The following is a 13,913-nucleotide window of genomic DNA, read 5'->3' as shown; positions in this document are numbered from 1 at the left end:
GAGCATGTCCATTAATTCCAGATTGGACATGGCCTTGTACGTCAGGCACAGATCACCTCTGAGTGAATTAGAGTCACACTCACCTTATAATGACTAGATTACTTAGAATATAAAATATAAAAAGTAAAACCACAAGACCTCCATATAGTCATTCTTATAAAAAATAAATAAAAAGCACATATATGAAAATAAATTACCTTAAAAAGGTGATACACTTTTAAAATTGTATAAATATACTTAAAATATATTATATTATTGTAATTAATGTCTCTTCAAGGATTTAAGTTTTAACAAACATTTCAGGGAACACATTTCATTAAGTCCGAGGAACATATAGGCATTTGTTAACAATTGCCACCAAAGCTCCCTGTATTCTAAAGTTAAGGACCAAGGTCCACCTCTAGGATTAGTCTTCACTTGTTCTATAACTGTCCCAGGAACACCAAAATGAGAATCACCACGATGTGGTCAAAGAAAAATTCTTTATTGGTAAAATAACAAGCGCTTTCACATACTATCCAGTATGCTTCATCAGGTTATAATCCATTAGTAAATACTCAGCACTTATATAGCAACAATTAATTGCCTAATTTCCCGCTCTTTTTTATTAATTATGAATCAAACAAATTAGTTCATTAAATCTCTTCATTTAAAGAAACATTCAATATATTTTGGATAATCCAAGAATGTTACTGGCAACATTTAAACTTGTGTTTATGACTTGTTTGTTTATGTCTCAAATTCAAATAACAAACAAGAAATATGATATATTATATATTAGTATCAAATAAATAATGTTATTCAAATATTTAAATATTTAATATCAAATGAAAAGTAATAAAATAAAACACATATAGAAAAAATATATATATATAAAACTTCTATGAAAATATATGTGATGTATGGACATAAATATATCAACTATATCTATATCTAATTTATAATTATGATATATATAACATTCATGAATTTATTTAATAATTTGTATAATGTGTTATGTTAAAAATAATAAAAAATAATAAAAAATATATCCAAAATGTGCAGGTTAAATAATATGAGATAAAGAATAAAAATATAAGAATAAGAATAAAAATAGAAAATGCATGATCCCATTGTAATGAATGAAGATATATGATGAACATAATGAATATATAAAAATATATAAAAATAGTAATCAGGAATGTGATATTAATAAAATATAATTATCACTAAAAACTCTTAAATACAGTTCATCTAGATGCTAAAACAGGTTTTAAGCTAACAGTACTGTTAAGACCAGGGGGTATGTGGGCTCTTAGCCGCAATATCCATTCCAATTCAATATTCTCTAGATGGTTCATATTGTTCCCTCCTATCTTGACACGTTTAGCTATATCTATAACTCGAAAATAAAAACTGTGATCGTGATAAACATTTATATGCTTAGCCAATGCATTAGTTAATATACACTTCCTGATTTCATAAATGTGATTATATATTCGATTCTTTAATCTCCTTGTAGTTAAACCTACATAATATGCCTCACATTTAGTACATGTCGCTAAATATATAACATTAACAGTGTCACAAGTAGCTTGTATTTTAAAATAATAACCTTGATTAATTGCTGGTATATAGAAGTGATCATCTGTTAAAATGTATTTGCACATGTTGCACTTCTTGCATGGTACTGTCCCTGTATAGGACATTTTGTCATCATTCATTCTTGTACTTAACTTCTCATTACATAGAATTCTTTTTAAATTCCGACTGTTTCTATAACAAAAATGGGGGATGTCACCTACCAACTTCTTGATATCTTGATTAGCTATAAGTATATTCCAGTTCTTCTTTATGATACTTGTGATGTTATAATTGTCATTGGTATATCTAGTTACAAATGGAGTACTAAACCTGGCCCCATGGTGGCCAGGTGTAAACCTTTGTTTGTTGAAAGCAATACCTGCTTTATGTTTCACATTAAGTAATTTCCCACAGAAATATTGCTTGTCTTGATTGTGACCTATATAATTTGTTAGTCTTAAACTATCATCAATTTCTTCTATCAAGTCAAAGGGATACCCTCTCTCTAAGAGTAGGTCTCTCATATTTATTAATTCAAGATCCCTTGTTGCCTGATTGCTACAAAGTCTATAAATTCTCATAAACTGATTCTTGATAATATTATAGAAAATATGTCTGGGATGCATGCTGTTAAAATGTAAAATGGCATTCTTCCTGCATTTCTTTCTATAAATCGTAGTATCTAAAGTGATGTCATTATTAATTGATATGGTAATATCAAGAAAATTGACCTTGGTTTTTGAATATTCCAAGGTGAACTTTAGAAAGTCCATGGTTGATTCTAGGAAACTTTGTAGTTCATGCAAGGAATCTGTATCACCTCTCCATAAAATAAGGATATCATCAACAAAACGTCTATAGAGTATAATATTGTTGAAAAAAGTACTATTAAAGACGTATTGATGTTCCCAGTTGTGCATAACCAGGTTGGCGTAAGAATTTGCACAGGGGTTGCCCATCGCAACCCCCCAAACCTGCTTAAATAACTGATTATTAAAGGAGAAGACATTATTATTAAGTACAAGATCCAATAAAGTGCTGATTAACAACTGTGTATCTTTGTCAAGAGTGGCATCCCTACACATCACCTCTCGTATTGCCTCTATTCCATAGTCATTCGGTATGACAGTGAATAAATTATTCACGTCCATTGTAACTAGAACCAAGGACAATGGTCTATCTGTTTCTTGTTGTATAGAGATTAAATCTTTCAATAGCTGTTGTGTATTTCTAAGTATACTTGGTATGCCTTTTACTATAGGTCCTAACTTAGACTCTAAGTAGATGGAAATATTTTCAGTTAGCCATTTATTGCCCGCTACTATGGGTCGAAGAGGTGGTGGAAACTGATTTTTGTGCATTTTAGGCAGTCCCTTTATGAGTGGAATTAGGGGATATTCTATTAGACAGTATTCATATAATTGTTTGCTTAACTGTCTGCACATTAATAAATCATATAGGGTATAATGTACAACATATATAAGTCTGTCTAACTCTGAATCATTGATGGTAACATATTTCTGTGTATCACTCAACATATCCAACATCAAGTGGTTATAGAAGGATGCATCCATCAAAACAAGTCCCTTACCCTTATCTGCTGGTTTCATAATTAAATCCTTATCCTTCGATAGGTTAGTAAGTGCTGTTTGTTCATGAGAATTCACATTATGATATATATGACATTTACCATTAGCTTTTTTAGGCTTAGAAAAATAATCATAGAACTCATTTTCACAAACTTGGACGAAACAACATACATTAGTTGGCATATCTGGTATAAAGGTACTTCTTTTCATGAAATTAAACTCATTATTAGCTTGAATAATTGGAATTTTGTCTTTAAACAGCAGTTTAAGGGAAACATTTCTGGCAAACATTCGCAAATCAGTCAGAAGTTCAGTCAGGCTGCTAGCCTGAGATGGAATAAAAGACAAACCTCTGTTTAGGATGCTAACCTCATGCTCATCCAATGAGCGATTAGATAAATTAAATATAAGATAGTTTAGGTCTTCTCCTTATCTCCGAATTCTCTTCGGAGTATTTTCTTTTTTTTTTTTTTTTCTTCTTCTTCTTTCCCTGCTGTTGGATCTGTCCCGATTCTGTACTCGATATTTCACGGGGAATGGTAAAAAATTATTATAAGATATAGCTGATGAATTGTCTTTAGGTCTCGCACCATTTTGTTGATCTAATAACCTCAATCCTTCTTGATTGGGTGGTGGGGTTTCAGTTAAGGACGTATCTTCTCCCACACACTGACGTTCCGTGGATGTCATTCCAATAGGAACTACAGTGCTGGCCATTTGAGCAGAATTCAACAGAGAGCTTCTGCTCATGTACTACTTGTTCTATAACTGAAAATAAGAAAAAAATGGTCTTTATTCTCATTGATATACCTTGCTAGAGCATATGTACAGTCATTCTTTGTAATACAGTACAAATTTTCATAAATTCTCCATTTTAAGTGGTGCTGAGTCTTACCAATATAAAGTTGGGGGCAGTGTATTTTATTATGATAAAATATTGAATTTACTTTTGACTGATAACTATGTTAAAGCATCTCTTAACGAATTGAATGGTGCTTATCAAAAAGTTAGAAGTTTATTAAATGATCTATTTATTGATGGAATGATAGATTTAGATATGCTTAATTACGTAATAATCCCCTCCCCAGTTACACCAACAATTTTTGGGCTGCCTAAACTGCATAAGGACTTGAATAATCCGCCCTTTCGTCCTATTGTTGACGGCCAGAATAGCATTTCCTATGGATGTGCCAAAGTGGTAGACATTAAATTGCGGAAATACCTTGCTGGCCAAGTTCAGATTTGTCGTGATTCTTGGCAATTTCTGGAATGCATTAACATTTTAGATTATTGTAGTGATGTCCATTTTTTAAAAGTGGATGTGTGTGACATACACTGTTATCCCCCAGACCTTAGGGGTTTCATGGGTAAGGGATTTCCTGCATGCAAATGGAGTTGGAGGCAATGAGATCGATTTAATTGAATACCTACTTGACATTGCTTTAAAAAACAATTATATTATGTTTGGTGGGGACATCTTTCTCCAAAAATCTGGTATAGCTATGGGCTCCCCATATGGGGGGAGCTTTGCTAATTGTGTTATGTCACACTGGGAGACCACGTTACTTTTTAAACATGATATGTTTAAAAAACATGTAAAGTGGTATACACTTTACCTTGACAATATTTTTATATTGTTTAAGGGTAATACTGTTGAAGCAGCCCATTTTTGTAGACGTGATTTCTGACCTTACTTCCTTTTTAAAATTCACATTTGAATTTAAAACTGATTGTATTAATGTTTTGGGTGTTCTGTTATGTAAAGACATTGTTAATAATTGTTACACAGCAAAAATTTATCGTAAACTGACTTATTCGAACTGTATTCTAAATTTTGAAAGTTCCCATCCATTGTTTCAGAAACGGACTGTTGTAAAAGGACAGTTAGTGAGGGCTGCCCGTATGACCACTTTGGATCATGAATTTTCAAACGAATGTGACAATCTTATGAGGATGTTTCTCACAAGAGGTTATCCCCAAAATTTGATTGAGGGGTTAATAGATGGTTACTCAAAAACGTACTTCAGATTGGTTTAAACCCATACTGAACAATCGTATTTGTCCTCAAAGTTCAAGTCTAAGTGTCCTTATGCATGATGATAATGTCTCACATAATAATGTTTTACAAGAGAATTTGGTTACCTCCATTTCTCTTTCTTTTATTACTGCTTTTTCTCTTGATGCCCATGAAGTACGAGCTATCATATGTAAGAATTGGGCCTTTCTAATGGATGATAGTAGTCTGAGAAATAAGGTACCTGACTGTCCTAAAATCATATATAAAAGAGGTAAAAATGTTAAAAATATGAGTGAGAGTAAGAATCCCAGTTTTTCTAGACCAGGTGGGATGTTTAAATGTGGATGCTGTCCCCAGTGTAAGCATATTAAAGTATCTAATAGATTTTCCATTGGATCTATTACTTATTATATTAAGAACAGATATAATTGTGACAGTAATGGGGTTGTTTATTTAGCTGAATGCCAACGCTGCCCCCAATTTTATATTGGTAAGACTGAGCGCCACTTAAAATGGAGAATTTATGAACATTTGTATTGTATTACAAAGAATGACTGCACAAATGCTCTAGCAAGGCATATCAATGAGAATAAAGACCATTTTTTTCTTATTTTCAGTTAAAGAACAAGTGAAGACTAATCCTAGAGGTGGACCTTGGTCCTTAACTTTAGAATACAGGGAGCTTTGGTGGCAATTGTTAACAAATGCCTATATGTTCCCCGGACTTAATGAAATGTGTTCTCTGAAATGTTTGTTGAAACTTAAATCTTTGGAGAGACGTTAATTACAATAATATAATATATTTTAGATATATTTATACAATTTTAAAAGTGTATCACTTTATTTTCATATAAGTGCTTTTTATTTACTTTTATAAGAATGACGATATGGAGGTCTTGTGGTTTTACTTTTTATATTTTATATTCTAAGTAATCTAGTCATTATAAGGTGAGTGTGACTTTAATTCATGATTAGGATGAAATGATGTCATCATGCTATTTTGTTTAAATGCTCATTTAATTCTAGAATTTAATGTCTGAAGAAGGTTGTCTATTTACCAACTGAAAGCGCTTACTTTACCTGTGGAATTTGTAAATACATTTTGGATTGAATCTAGCCTCCTTGCCTGTTTGTTTACCTTGGAGTTTTGAATTAGTTTTTTACGTATCTAGTTTGCTCCATCAAGATATTTATTGCTGTTTTTATGTCAATTTTTTTATCATTGATCTACCGATGTGTCAATTAACTTCAGTAGATCCACATATATTGAGACAATCTATACATACCTCTATATATATATATATATATATATATATATATATATATATATATATATATATATATATATATATACATACATATATATATATATATATATATATATATATATATATATATATATACATTGCGTAGTGCTACTAGATGTTTCTAAGCTATTGTATTATGTTTACTGTTTTACTACCTCTGCCACTGTTTTCAAGTTTGGCTTAATTATTTAAGCTTTTGAAACATTTAAGGAGACAGTGCTTTATTCCATTTTCTACCAAGAACACCATAGCCCTTTATATCTATTAGGGTAATTTTGACTTTTGAAGTGCTGTGTATTTTAACACAGTATGCAAAAATAAAAGAGTAAACAGGACACACAGCCAATCCAATTAGTAAAACACTACAAGAAAAACCTAGCCAAGCTAGAGTTTTCACTGTGTGATTCCTTAAAACCGCGTGTAAAAGAGGATAATGAGATATATGCAAATGACCCATTAAGGACGTCAGGTGCTTCAGCTACATGGCAGTTCTAAGTGCTCATGACCTTTTTCTTTTTAAGTCGGTTATGGACAAATTCAGGGGGGATTGGCCCTATTGATCTGAATTTGTCCATAACATTTTATTTGCATATATTCCACTATCCTCTTTTACAAGAGGTTTTAAGGAATCACACTGTGAAAACAGTATGCAAAATTGAATATGTTGATTAAGCACACTTAAGTCACTGCTATTGCATGTCTGTATTTCTTTGCATATAGACTTTTTGGGTTTGTCACAGATCTGTACCATCTGTTTATTTTCAATTTCTTTTGTTGTTTAAGATGGGCCATTTCACTTTTCTAAGCTTCAGTTGGTATACAGTTCTTGGTCTCTTGGAATTGTTCCTTTAGTAACTCATTCTCAGCGTGCACATTCTGCTACATTAGTTTTACATCAAGCAGGCCACTGTTAACCTTTGTAGGTCTCCCCATAGTTTTCCTTTTACTCTATAGCCATACAGTGCCAGTTTGGGTTTGAAACTGTCTTCTCTTTTGTCTTTCAGTTTCCAGTACTTTGTCATGTTTCAAATGTTCCCTTCTGGATTATGATGTCTGCTGACTTAACAATTTTGAGTTTGTGTTTATGTTTCACTGTTCCCACTTGTACAGAAAGTTTAGAGTCTTTTTGAAAAATCAATAATTTATTTTATTTTTCCATTTCATTTTATTTTCATTTTCAGAAGCCATCTGTTTCAACATTACTATTAATTCTATATATTTAAAGAAAGTGCCTCTGGCTGCCTTAAACATTTGACAGTTAATGCTCTAGCATCATCCCGCAGAGCTGTGTAATTTCCCTTGTTCTTGGTTTGCCCTGTGTTACACAAATATTTTTTCTGTAACAAGCTCCATTATCTTTTCTACAAGTTTTTGTTTATTAACAATACTTTGTAATGTAAAATCTGGGTCGTGCCCTTCCACATTATCTGTTTCAGCTGTTTTAAACCCATCAGACCCAGAAAATCAATATTTTCGAAAAAATCATTTTACATTTGCAATACTCTGAATACATTGATTCTCATTATGCTGTACACACAACATACAGTTGTTCATTGGCCAACATTACATTTTTTTCTTTCTTTTTGTTTGTTAAACTATTTTTCAACAACACAACATTATAACTGCTCACCTTCCACATTTGCAGCACATTTTGCTTAATGCCTGTTTTGCCTCTCATTTTTCTCATTTTTCAGAATTCAATTCATTTTATTTTACCGTTTTTTTTATAGTTTTTTTTTATACACATGACATCCTTTTTTTTCCATGTCAGAAGGTTTACATTTTAGAAGCAGCACCTTGCACAAACTTTAGTTTCTCAAAATGCCACCAAAGCTTTGTTAACACACACAGTTCACACACACTTTATTGTTTATTATTGCTATAATATCACCAAAACAAAATATTTTTTTTTCTTTCATATGTACCCTTCCAATTAACAGTTTTATTTTTTTATTTTGTAACCACATAGGCATAGAAGACAAATATTCCTTCAGGTGAATGAATTTCTCAGTATTAACAGTTCACTACTAAAGAAGACTTGTTTTTTATTTTATTTGTAGCATGCACTTTGACACTGTCAGCACCTAATAAGAATCAGTACTGAATAAAGTTTCACCATTTATATTTGTAAACATTGGATGTACTTGCCTCACATACTGATCTGATTTCTTATCACAGTTTATTATATAATATTTTTCTTCTTTATTTTTTCGATTCTTCGATCCACCGCCAATCACCACCACACATGATTGGCAGATGATTTTACAGTGGAGATTTGCCCAACTACACAGCAGCCTTCCACACAGCCAAACACACAGCAACACACACCAGTGCAAACCACCTACAGCTTGTCTTTGGGATGTGGGAGGAAGCAGACACCGGAGAAGAACTATGCAACAACCAGCAGAGGACATGCAGACTCTGCACAGCACCCCGGCTGCAGAAGAAGGATCGAACTGGCCTCTGTCAGCTGAGCTACGCTAAAGCTTCAGAGCAGCAATATATAATATAATAATGTATAATATTTCAGAAAATAACTTTTCAAAAACAAAGTTTAAGGCTGGAAAGGCACTTTAAATATATATAATTTTATAAAAATGTTGACAAATGAATATGCAAAAAAAAAAAATAAAATGAAATGGAAAAATAAAATAAATTATTGAGAAAATAAAAGACTCTAAACTTTCTGTACAAGTGGAACAGTGAAAACATAACACAAACTCAAAAAAATAAAAAGCAGGGCTCAAATCAGAAGGGAAGGAAAAGGGGGCTGGAGGGTGGCCTAATGGTAAAAGGTTTTGCCTTATAAACACAAGGTGCAGGGGAGGAGCCCCTCACAAGGGATAATTGGCTAGCTTAAAAATGGCTCGTAAGGAGCAAGCCTAGTACCATAATGAATATCACTAGTACCAACAGATTAACAATTCATTTTTTTTATGCTTTAAAAAGCAGGAAGTCACAAGTGGATGAAATGACTGGTTCTCGCATATTTTACTTTTTCATTACAGCATATGGATTTACTGCTGTTTGTTAATACTCTGCTCTGCATAGTATAACACTATTATTTTTGTACCCAGCAATTTGTTTCTTTCACCACAAAGGCTTCCACTTTTTTTGGGTCTGCTTTGGTTGTTTTTTTTTAAATGTCCCAAGTAAGCTTTCCTTTTAGTTATATAGTTAATGTAGTTATAGTTAATGTGTAGAAATGTTTTGTAGTTACAGTACTTTTGAACTGTTTCAGAAACACAACTGACACCAACAAATTAAAGCATTAGTTTAGAACATACAGTGTAGTTACAAATTTACAGAGTCCACACTCCCGAATTGCCTGACTTATTTTTTGTGATAGCCAGTGTGATAATTTTCCTCAGCAGATAATTGTTTCTGAACACAGACTTTGCTCATAGGTTCATAGTTAAGTACTAGGCAGTGAATCAGCAAGCCATTACAGTCCTAGCCAGAAATCCCAATTCAAAAGTTCCCTCCAACATCAAGAAAAAATAGAATGGTGGAAACTTTGAGGCTACCCATCCAATTATCTGGGTTTACCTGTGTTGCTAACTAGGCTTTGCCAGGACTACTGATTTTTTTAGTTATGAATATCTGACATCTCTCAATTTGTGTGGTATAGCTGGACAAGTGCATAGCAAAAAGGTGCATTATATTCAATAACGGGTGTGAGGAGATTTAATACTTTGGAAGTTAAATGTGAAAGACAGAAGGCCTTCTGAACCACTGCAGAGTTATGATGGTCAAATGATATGGAATTATCAAGAAGAGTACCTAGATTCCTTACTATAGTGTTGTATTAGTGGGCTGTGTCACTTATGTGCTATGTGAAAATGTTTTGTTTACCAAAAGTAACTATGCCACATTTTTCACATTTAATTTGAGGCCTTTTTCCTTGTACCAATTGTTAACATGGTCTTTGGGTCAGGGTGTATAGTACTATTGTAGACTACCTCTGGATATCATTGGGTGTTAGTTGTTAACCTGCTAATATAGTTAAAGAAAGATTTGTAGGTATTTTTGTTCTTAGAGACTGTTTCGGCTATAAAGTTAACATAGCCTGTTATGTAACATTATTTTTACATTAATCCTATAAGTTTGTGTTATATAACACTGATGAAGGCTATGTTAACTTTATAGCTGAAACCGGTCTGTTTTTTGTTTCTATTTTCATGTTTGACATGAACTTTTAGTTAATAAACAGTTTGCCATGGTTTGCTGGCTCATCACTTCAATATTGACATATTAATATTTCCCACAATTAACAGTAAGTTTGAAGACCTGCCTATGCACTCTAACCAGGAGCAGAGGGAGGGTTTTCATTGTTCTGAAACAATGTCTCTGTAACTAAATATAAACAAATGTGTTCAAGTTTCAGGAAACCTTCAAGTATAGGTATTTTTTCTTAAGACTTGTAACAATGAGTAGCGCCAATGCATTAGGATGGCATGCATCAAATGGACACTGGCTAAAAGGCACTATGTGGACAACAAAGGCTTTAGCCAAAATATGAAAATATTGCTAAGAGAAGTGCAGACCATCTCTGGCAAAGCAGGAAGGCTTGTCAGCCATCATATCCCAAGCTGAGATATACTGGATCTCCTAGAATGAAACCAGCTGTATAACAAATTATTAAACCAATTATTTTGTCTTTGAATTTCTGAATCACTCTTGGTGATGGCAACATACCAGTCATGACCAGTGCCTTTCCTGCCTCAGACATATGCATAGCAAGTTCAGTCATAGCTTTCTACATGTCCCTCTAAATAGAGTTACTAAAGTCATTCACCTGCCCATGGATCTCTGTCAGGTCTAAGGTCCCTTGTTTTGTCCAGAATCCTGGTTCCAGAAGGACAGCTGTTGCCCTATTCTTATCCAGGTTGGTAAGAGTGATATCTGTATATCTGACATTAGAGTCACCTATTGCTAAAACATTACATGGTTAGATGCAGTCACGGTGGGCTGTAACAGCTTGATGTCTGCATCTTTGTGACTTTTAGAGGTATATGTACTAGAAATTAGTGTGAAGGGTGAAGGCAGGTGTAGTATTGTCTGAAGCAAAGTTTGAGGGTTTTTTTTTAAGTCTTTATTTAATTATTTTCCTTTGTTTACCAGGAGGTCTACTGGGCCAGGGTGAGTCCATTTTCAGTAAAGGCCTGGAACGAAAAGCTCCAAAAACAAACAACATGATAAAGCAACAGAATCAAAATATAGAAATCAAGCAGTGATGGTACAGAATATATTACAGAATAGGTAATACAATAAAATAGATACAGTCTAACATCTATGTAACTGGTAATAAGTATACAAGCCAAACAAGAATACAATTCATGACATGGGATAACAGTGAATGTGTGAACAATACAGGACTGCAGTTTTGCAGTAGAGGGGGAAACATGGAGAGCAACAGATTAAAGATACTGAAAGTAAAGTGTAGCCTTAGAGCTATTGTTATATAGGCAGCAAGAAAGAACAGAAGATATGGTAGGTAACTGATATAGTATAAAGATACTGAAAGTAAAGTATAGCCTTAGAGCTATTGTTATATAGGCATCAAGAAAGAACAGAAGATATGGTAGGTAACTGATATAGTATAAAGATACTGAAAGTAAAGTGTAGCCTTAGAGCTATTGTTATATAGGCATCAAGAAAGAACAGAAGATATGGTAGGAAACTGATATAGTATAAAGATACTGAAAGTAAAGTATAGCCTTAGAGCTATTGTTATATAGGCATCAAGAAGGAACAGAAGATATGGTAGGTAACTGATATAGTATAAAGATACTGAAAGTAAAATGTAGCCTTAGAGCTATTGTTATATAGGCAGCAAGAAAGAACAGAAGATATGGTAGGAAACTGATATAGTATAAAGATACTGAAAGTAAAGTATAGCCTTAGAGCTATTGTTATATAGGCATCAAGAAAGAACAGAAGATATGGTAGGTAACTGAAATAGTATAAAGATACTGAAAGTAAAGTGTAGCCTTAGAGCTATTGTTATATAGGCATCAAGAAAGAACAGAAGATATGGTAGGTAACTGATATAGTATAAAGATACTGAAAGTAAAGTATAGCCTTAGAGCTATTGTTATATAGGCATCAAGAAAGAACAGAAGATATGGTAGGTAACTGATATAGTATAAAGATACTGAATGTAAAGTGTAGCCTTAGAGCTATTGTTATATAGGCATCAAGAAAGAACAGAAGATATGGTAGGTAACTGATATTATAAAGATACTGAAAGTAAAGTATATCCTTAGAGCTATTGTTATATAGGCATCAATAAAGAACAGAAGATATGGTAGGTAACTGATATAGTATAAAGATACTGAAAGTAAAGTATAGCCTTAGAGCTATTGTTATATAGGCATCAAGAAAGAACAGGAGATATGGTAGGTAACTGAAATAGTATATTATATGTGGCTGGGTGGCACATGTTGGACTTAGTAAGTTGGAAGCACTAAATGTAGGTATGAGGAGTCTGAGACATAAGTGAGATGGGGAGGAAAAGTAGGAAGGCTAGGAATATTGCTTTTTTATACTTAGTGCTGGTATATGTACATATCCACTGGAAGAACAGGTGTTGTTTCAGTGAGATCTTAAAGCATTCAGGGTTGCTAGAAAACCTAACTGAAGGAGAGAGAGCATTCCATAGCATATGGGTAACCAATTTGACTGGCAGAAAGGCTAGGTTGTGCTACATTAAGTAGCATCTGATTGGCTGATCGCAGAGGTCTATTTGGGTGATACATGGTAAACAGAGAGGAGAGTGCAGGACAGCTAGAAGGCTTTTAGATTAGCTTATGAGCTGTGGTTAGTTGCAGGTATGTTAGATGTTGGGGAAGTTCTAGCCAGTTTAGATGTTGGAGTGATACGCAGTGGTGGGAGGAGTGTTATCCTGAGAGACTTAGGCAGTGATCTTTTAACAACCTCAGCATAATTTTATTTAGTGTGCTGTATGTGTGCATGTGATTTGTACTTACCTAATGTATTCTGTGGTGAGATGGAAACCTCCATGTTAAGTAAATACTTATACCTCTCACATCCTGAATCATTGTGAAGTAGGACTAGCGCATTTTCGTTAAACATGGCATGAGGTAGTTGTTACATTGCCTGATAATCCCGAGTGATACCTGTCTCACTACAGAAGGGGCAAAGGTTGACTGCAACTCCATGCTGGCCAGTATAGATAAAGGTGTATAATAGAACAGGATAGGTTAATAACTTACTCTTTATGTAAGACAGAGAATGATAACTGTCTGGAGTCTATAAAAAGGTGATAATATGGGATAAGTGGGATTGGACTAAAAGAATATGAGCTTTTACAGCTGCAGTAGTGACAAGTACAAAAATGTGTACAAGTGACAGATGTTTGTAGGATCAATAAGGAAATCAATAACAGGGGTGAGATTTAAATGAAATGGCTTC

This window comes from Protopterus annectens, chromosome 9.part0, assembly GCF_019279795.1.
Source record: "Protopterus annectens isolate FY-2018-M chromosome 9.part0, PAN1.0, whole genome shotgun sequence".
NCBI lineage: Eukaryota > Metazoa > Chordata > Ceratodontiformes > Protopteridae > Protopterus > Protopterus annectens.
The sequence above is the reverse complement of the archived record's forward strand: the minus strand, read 5'-3'. Positions refer to the sequence as shown.